Genomic DNA, 5,969 nt, shown 5'->3' with positions numbered 1-5,969 from the left:
TCTCTGTCAAATGTATTGAAATCGATGACATTTATCGTGGATTCTGTCCGTTTTTCATCTGTTTGAGGTAACCTCTCACATCCCCCATGATTTGGTTGGCTGAAATTCATTTGCTTGGTGGCACTGGTAAAGTGTGCCCAAATTCTAGTTTTGTCGATTTCTCCCAAATCCACTCTTGAAGTGGTGACACAGTGATCAGTATGATGTTTGGGATTTTGAGTAAGCACTAGGATAGTCATATATTTTTTATTTGTGACATCAATGAACTAGGGTTAGGGTTTGTGTTAGAGGGGGAATAGATGTAATGACATGGCCTATTTTAGATTGTTTATTCCTTGATGATATATTCCTTCAATGTGCTCTAAATATTATGCGGTAGATTTTTAATTGATGCATCAAGTTTCTTGCAATTGTTTTTACTCCCTTCGTTCCTAAATATTAGTCTTATTAGAGATGCAATATAGGAACGGAGGGAGTAGATAGCGAGAATCGATAATACTCATCATGTGGACAAGGCGACATTTTTTAGTAACAATGCTGAGATTGTTGACAACAAGGAGAAATTCATGGTATTTGTGACACGTCCTAGTCATGACGAAGATGTTGGAAGAGTAAGGAATGTATAGAATTGGATGGACCCGAGTCAGAATGTCGTTAAAGCCATTATTTGTAATACTCCCTATTTTGTTCTCCTCATTTAAAGCCATTATATATGTTTTTTAAAAACACGGTTCATACATAAGCGCTCATATATACGCGTATACACTTGTCCCAATAAACACACACACGGACCCTACCTCTATCAGCATCTCCGAAATACTGAGCCCGCATATCATCTTGAGATTGACGAAGTCACCAAAGGCGCCTCATAGTCGACAGGAACGTCTCCTCCCACTGAACACGCATTGCCAGAAATCCTGAGATAAATCCATGAATAATGCGAGCACAGGGATTTGAACACTAGTGGGTTGGGGATACCACTGTCCTCCTGGACCTGGACTACATTTGAATTTATGAGCCCTTTGGCCAAGCCATTATATATGTTTTTTTAGAAGCGCCATTATATATGTTGTCCACCGGACTACATTTGAATTTATGGGCCCTTTGGCCTTTGGCCAAAACATGATTAGGCCCAAATAAATTTCTGCATATGGTGAGTAAGTCAAGAGCGTGGAGAGCATGTGAGGTTTAGTCCCAGGTTACTACCATCCAAAAATCTGGCTATCCCTCGACTAGCTTCACTAGTAGAAAAAAGGGGCTTTCGTTCGGGCCTGGCTAGCCCATTAGCCCCGGTTCTGCCACGAACCGGGATCAATGGATACATTCGTCCCGGTTCGTGAGCCCAGAGGGCCGGTCGGGGCCTCGTGGGCATTGGTCCCGGTTCGTCTTGGCCCATTTGTCCCGGTTCTTGGCACGAACCGGGACCAATGGGCCTCGCTCCTGGCCCACAAACATAGGTCCCGGTTCTTGGCTCGAACCGGGAGATAAGGCTGGGCTTTAGTCCCGGTTCCAGCCACGAACCAGGACCAATGAGTTTCCTATATATACCCCACCGCCGGCGAGCAGAGCACTCCACAGTGCTCTGTTTTTTGCTGGCCGGCGAGGAAGGGCATTTGGGTGCTCTAGCTCACCTCTTATGCATGTGAGGTGTTCGATGAAATGCCTGAGCCACATTAGTTAAGTTTTTCTCATCTCGAAGCTCGACCTTGGAGCTCCATTTTTTCTGAGATTTGTCTAGATTTAGCGGTCCGTCACGCCCCGTCCTCGTCTTCACCGCCGTCGATCGCCCGCGCCGATCTCGTCGCCGACACCACCATGGTGAGCCTCTTGTTCTTATCTTCTTTCTGAAAGAAAAAACATCTTACTTTAGATAGATACTTGTCTAATTTTCTTACTTTTGACAGACATAATTATATATAATGCACGCAGACGAACCGGCAATGGATGTACGGTGACAGACACACCTCCGAGTACATTAAGGGCGTGCGTAAATTTCTCGAAGTGGCTGAGGCAAATAAGCAGAATGGTTTTATGTGTTGTCCATGCCCTGATTGTGGGAATACGATGTCTTACTCTGACAAGAAAATCCTTCACACCCACCTGCTTTATAAGGGTTTCATGCCACACTATAATGTTTGGACGAAGAACATAGAAATAGGGGTTATGATGGAAGACAACGAAGAAGAAGAGGACGATGACAACTATGTGCCCCCTGAATACAGTGCTGCTGCAACGGGGGAAGCTGAAGGTCAAGAGGAACCAGACGATGTGCCCGATGATGATCTCCGCCGGGTCATTGTTGATGCAAGGGAAAAGTGTGAAAGTGAAAAGGAGAAGCTGAAGTTCGATCGCATGTTAGAGGATCACAAAAAAGGGTTGTACCCCAATTGCGAAGATGGCAACACAAAGCTCGGTACGTACTGGAATTGCCGCAGTGGAAGGCAGAGAATGCTGTGACTGACAAAGGATTTGAGAAGCTACTGAAAATATTGAAGAAGAAGCTTCCAAAGGATAACGAATTGTCCTACAGTACGTACGCAGCAAAGAAGGTCGTATGCCCTCTAGGATTGGAGGTGGAGAAGATACATGCATGCCCTAATGACTGCATCCTCTACCGCGGTGCGTACAAGGATTTAAAGGCATGCCCGGTGTTGGGGATATTACTGCTGGGCGTAAACCGACCTATCTGGGTCGGGTTAACTTCATCAGTAGTTCAAGAGTGTTAAAGCCCAAGAAGGCAAATGAGGGCCTAAGGCCCATAGTCGGTGCGAGACTTGTAGCTGTAAACCGGAATTTGTATATAAACTTGTATTGTAAGTTAGGAATAAGGAGAGACCAACCCGGATACGAATATCGACCGGTGTTGGGACTCTGTGAACCGACGGGTGTCACCTGTGTATATAGGGGGATGACCCGGCGGCGGTTCAAGGACAACAGACAACAACTCGAGACGTAGGCGAAGCTTGTTTGCTCCCTAGTCATCGAAACCCCATCAATTCCATCACAACTAGACATAGGCTTTAACCTTCATCGAAGGGGCCGAACTAGTATAAACTCTCTTGCGTCCCTGTGTCCGCTTTAACCCCTTCAAGCTAACCCGTCGCGATGGCTCCACGACTAAGTCCTTTCTCTAGGACATCTGCCGTGACAAAACCACGACAGTTGGCGCCCACCGTGGGGCTATCGCACGATGGTTTCCGGTTCTTGGAGGGCCGCTTTGAAGGACTCGAGGGTTACGCTGTAGGCCGGATGACTAAGAGTCGTCGCGGCAAGTTCTACATCGACGACGCAGGCTGGGGCCCCGAGGCTGGCTCAATTGAGTACGGGTACCGGGTCCCCTTTGGTGGCATTCACGTTTTCATTGGCAAGATCGGTGAACCGGGCCCTGAGCCGGACATCTGCACCGACCTCGTCGAGACGGCTCAGCGTGCGCGATCCGCCCGGGTTAAACCGGCCCCCTCTGATCTGCCCAACCGGGTTGGAATATTCATGACTGGCACACAAGCAGCGCTTCATTCTTCGACCGCTGCGGCAACAACCTCCGGTTCAGCAGCGGCGACGGCTGCCGGGGCAGGAGGCCCTGTGCGCCCGCCGGCTCAAGTTCTATCAGAGCTATTTGATGCATTGGCTGTGCTTATGGCGGAGGCTAATCCGGCGGATCAGGGCGTTCACAACGCCGAGATTGCAAAAATGAAGGAACAGATCACCCAGGCCAAGGCAGATCTGGCAGCTGAGGACACTAGGATGGCCACGGAGCGGGCCGCTTTAGACGCACAAGCCTATAGGCTCATGTTGGACCAGAGTGCGTCGCAGGAAGTCATAAGGAGGTAGTACCGATCCCGTTTGCCTCCGGTTTTTGAGGCCAGAGACCTTTTCAACACTCCAGGAGTAGGAACCGGCAATCCGTTGAAGGGAAACCGGGCGGAAGCTCCCGGGACCGGTGTACCGGTTCAGCCTCATTAGATGGACCCGCCTCGTCAAAACACCGTTATACCTCAGGCTGCTTTAACACCTCCAGGTCACTACTCCAACCCAATGGACAATCTTGTTGCCGCTGCTGCACGGCTGGAGGCCATTCCAATGGAGGGTGACTCGCCGCAGGCAGTAGAGACGCGACGGGTCAAGGAACTTCTGAGGACAGCTTTGGTCCAACAGGAAGCATACTCGTACAGCCGCGACCGGATCCACTCGACCCCCCGTCCAAGCCGGAGCTATAGCAGACATATGGATGAACCAGCAGTATCGAGTAATGAACAACGTGGAGCACCCCATGGCAACAACCCGGCGGGTGGTGCTGATAACGCTCAGGGAGTGGTGTACCGGGCCCGCGCGCAGGGAGGCCGAGTTGGCCGCACAACATCAGGCTCGGCAGCTCACGCCGGTTCGTCCAACTATCTCGATCGAACCTGGTGTTACTTCTAGTTCTTTTGGGGTGCCTTGCCTTATCCCCGCTTTACACAACGTGCGCCTGCCCAAGGATTTCAATGGCCCGCACAAGGTACCAAATTACACGGCGGATCAACCCCTAGAGACATGGGTGGAGAGCTATGAGATGTCCATGGAGATGCTTGATGTGGATGACGCAGCGTGTGCGAAATACTTCACCATGATGCTTGAGGGAACGGCCCGTACTTGGTTAAAAAGTTTGTCGGCTAATTCTATCAGTTCATGGGCCCAATTACGAGCCCGGTTTATCAGCAATTTCAAGGATACATGTAAACAGTCTATGTCGATAGTGGACTTAGCTGCCTGCGTCCAGGAGGAAGGAGAGTCAATGACTCATTGGATGCGCCGGGTTTCACAAGTGTTGCACTCCTCAGACCGCATCAACGCTGACACCGCAGTACACTACTAGAAAAAGGGCTATAGATGGGATTGACACTAATGGCGCACCAGACAAGTGGTGCGCCATTAGTATATACTAATGGCGCACCACCCTCTGATGCGCCATTAGAGTTGAAACTACTAATGGCGCACCTGGCTGACGGTGCGCCATTAGTATCAAAAAAAAAATTAACTAGTGCGTCTATCCAAACATACTAATGGCGCATCCTCAGGCAGTGCGCCATTACTAGTTGTAACTAGTAATGGCGCACCTTCCAGAGAGTGCGCCACTAATGTTGTTTTTTTATTATTTTTTTATTTCTTCTTTTGCAAAACTACTAATGGCGCACTCGCACGCGATGCGCCATTACTAGTTTAAACTAGTAATGGCGCACCGTGGTGTAGTGCGCCATTAGTATGTTTTTTTTTGCAAAACTACTAATGGCGCACCACCAAGGGGTGCGCCATTAGTAACCTGAATTACTAATGGCGCATTTGTGGTTGGTGCGCCATTAGTAAGTGGGCAGCAACAAGATATTTTGGACAGCCTCTCCTCCCACACTCACTTTCTCCCCACTTCATTCTCTCCATCGCCTCCTCCTTGTCTCGGGTGCCTCCTCTTTTTCACCTCATTTCCACCATAAATTCATTCAAATTAAGTGGTTAAGTTACCTTGTTTTGCTAGGTAAGTAAGGGCGAAAGCTATATTTATGTTGTTCTCCCTACAACAATGTGCACATGCAGTTTTTATGGCCTAGCTAGATCTATGTATGTTCGTGGTGTTGCATATGTTTGTGGTTTTGCATATGTGTTTGTGTTTGGAGGTGTACCGGTATTTGAAATGCGATAGTTGCCAATATTTTGCCGGAATGTTGATTCATTTCCGTTTCGGCGAGAATTTTGGCATTAAGCATTCTTTTTGGTCCTATTTTTAGGGAAAGTCATGCCAAATTTTTTCTTGGTTCTAAAATATCGTTTTGCTCTACCCCGCAGGCGACCATGGTCCGCACGATGACCGAAGGCATCGTGAATAGGTCTTTGAGGTCCGCGAAGGCCGAGATGCTTCAAAAGAATGAGACGGAGATAAGATGTCCGTGTCGAAGATGCAAGATGAATAGCCTTATTGCGGACCCGGATTCCGGGCA

The sequence above is a fragment of the Triticum dicoccoides genome, chromosome 1A, assembly GCF_002162155.2.
Source record: "Triticum dicoccoides isolate Atlit2015 ecotype Zavitan chromosome 1A, WEW_v2.0, whole genome shotgun sequence".
Taxonomy (NCBI): Eukaryota; Viridiplantae; Streptophyta; class Magnoliopsida; order Poales; family Poaceae; genus Triticum; species Triticum dicoccoides.
Note: the sequence above shows the minus strand (reverse complement) of the source record.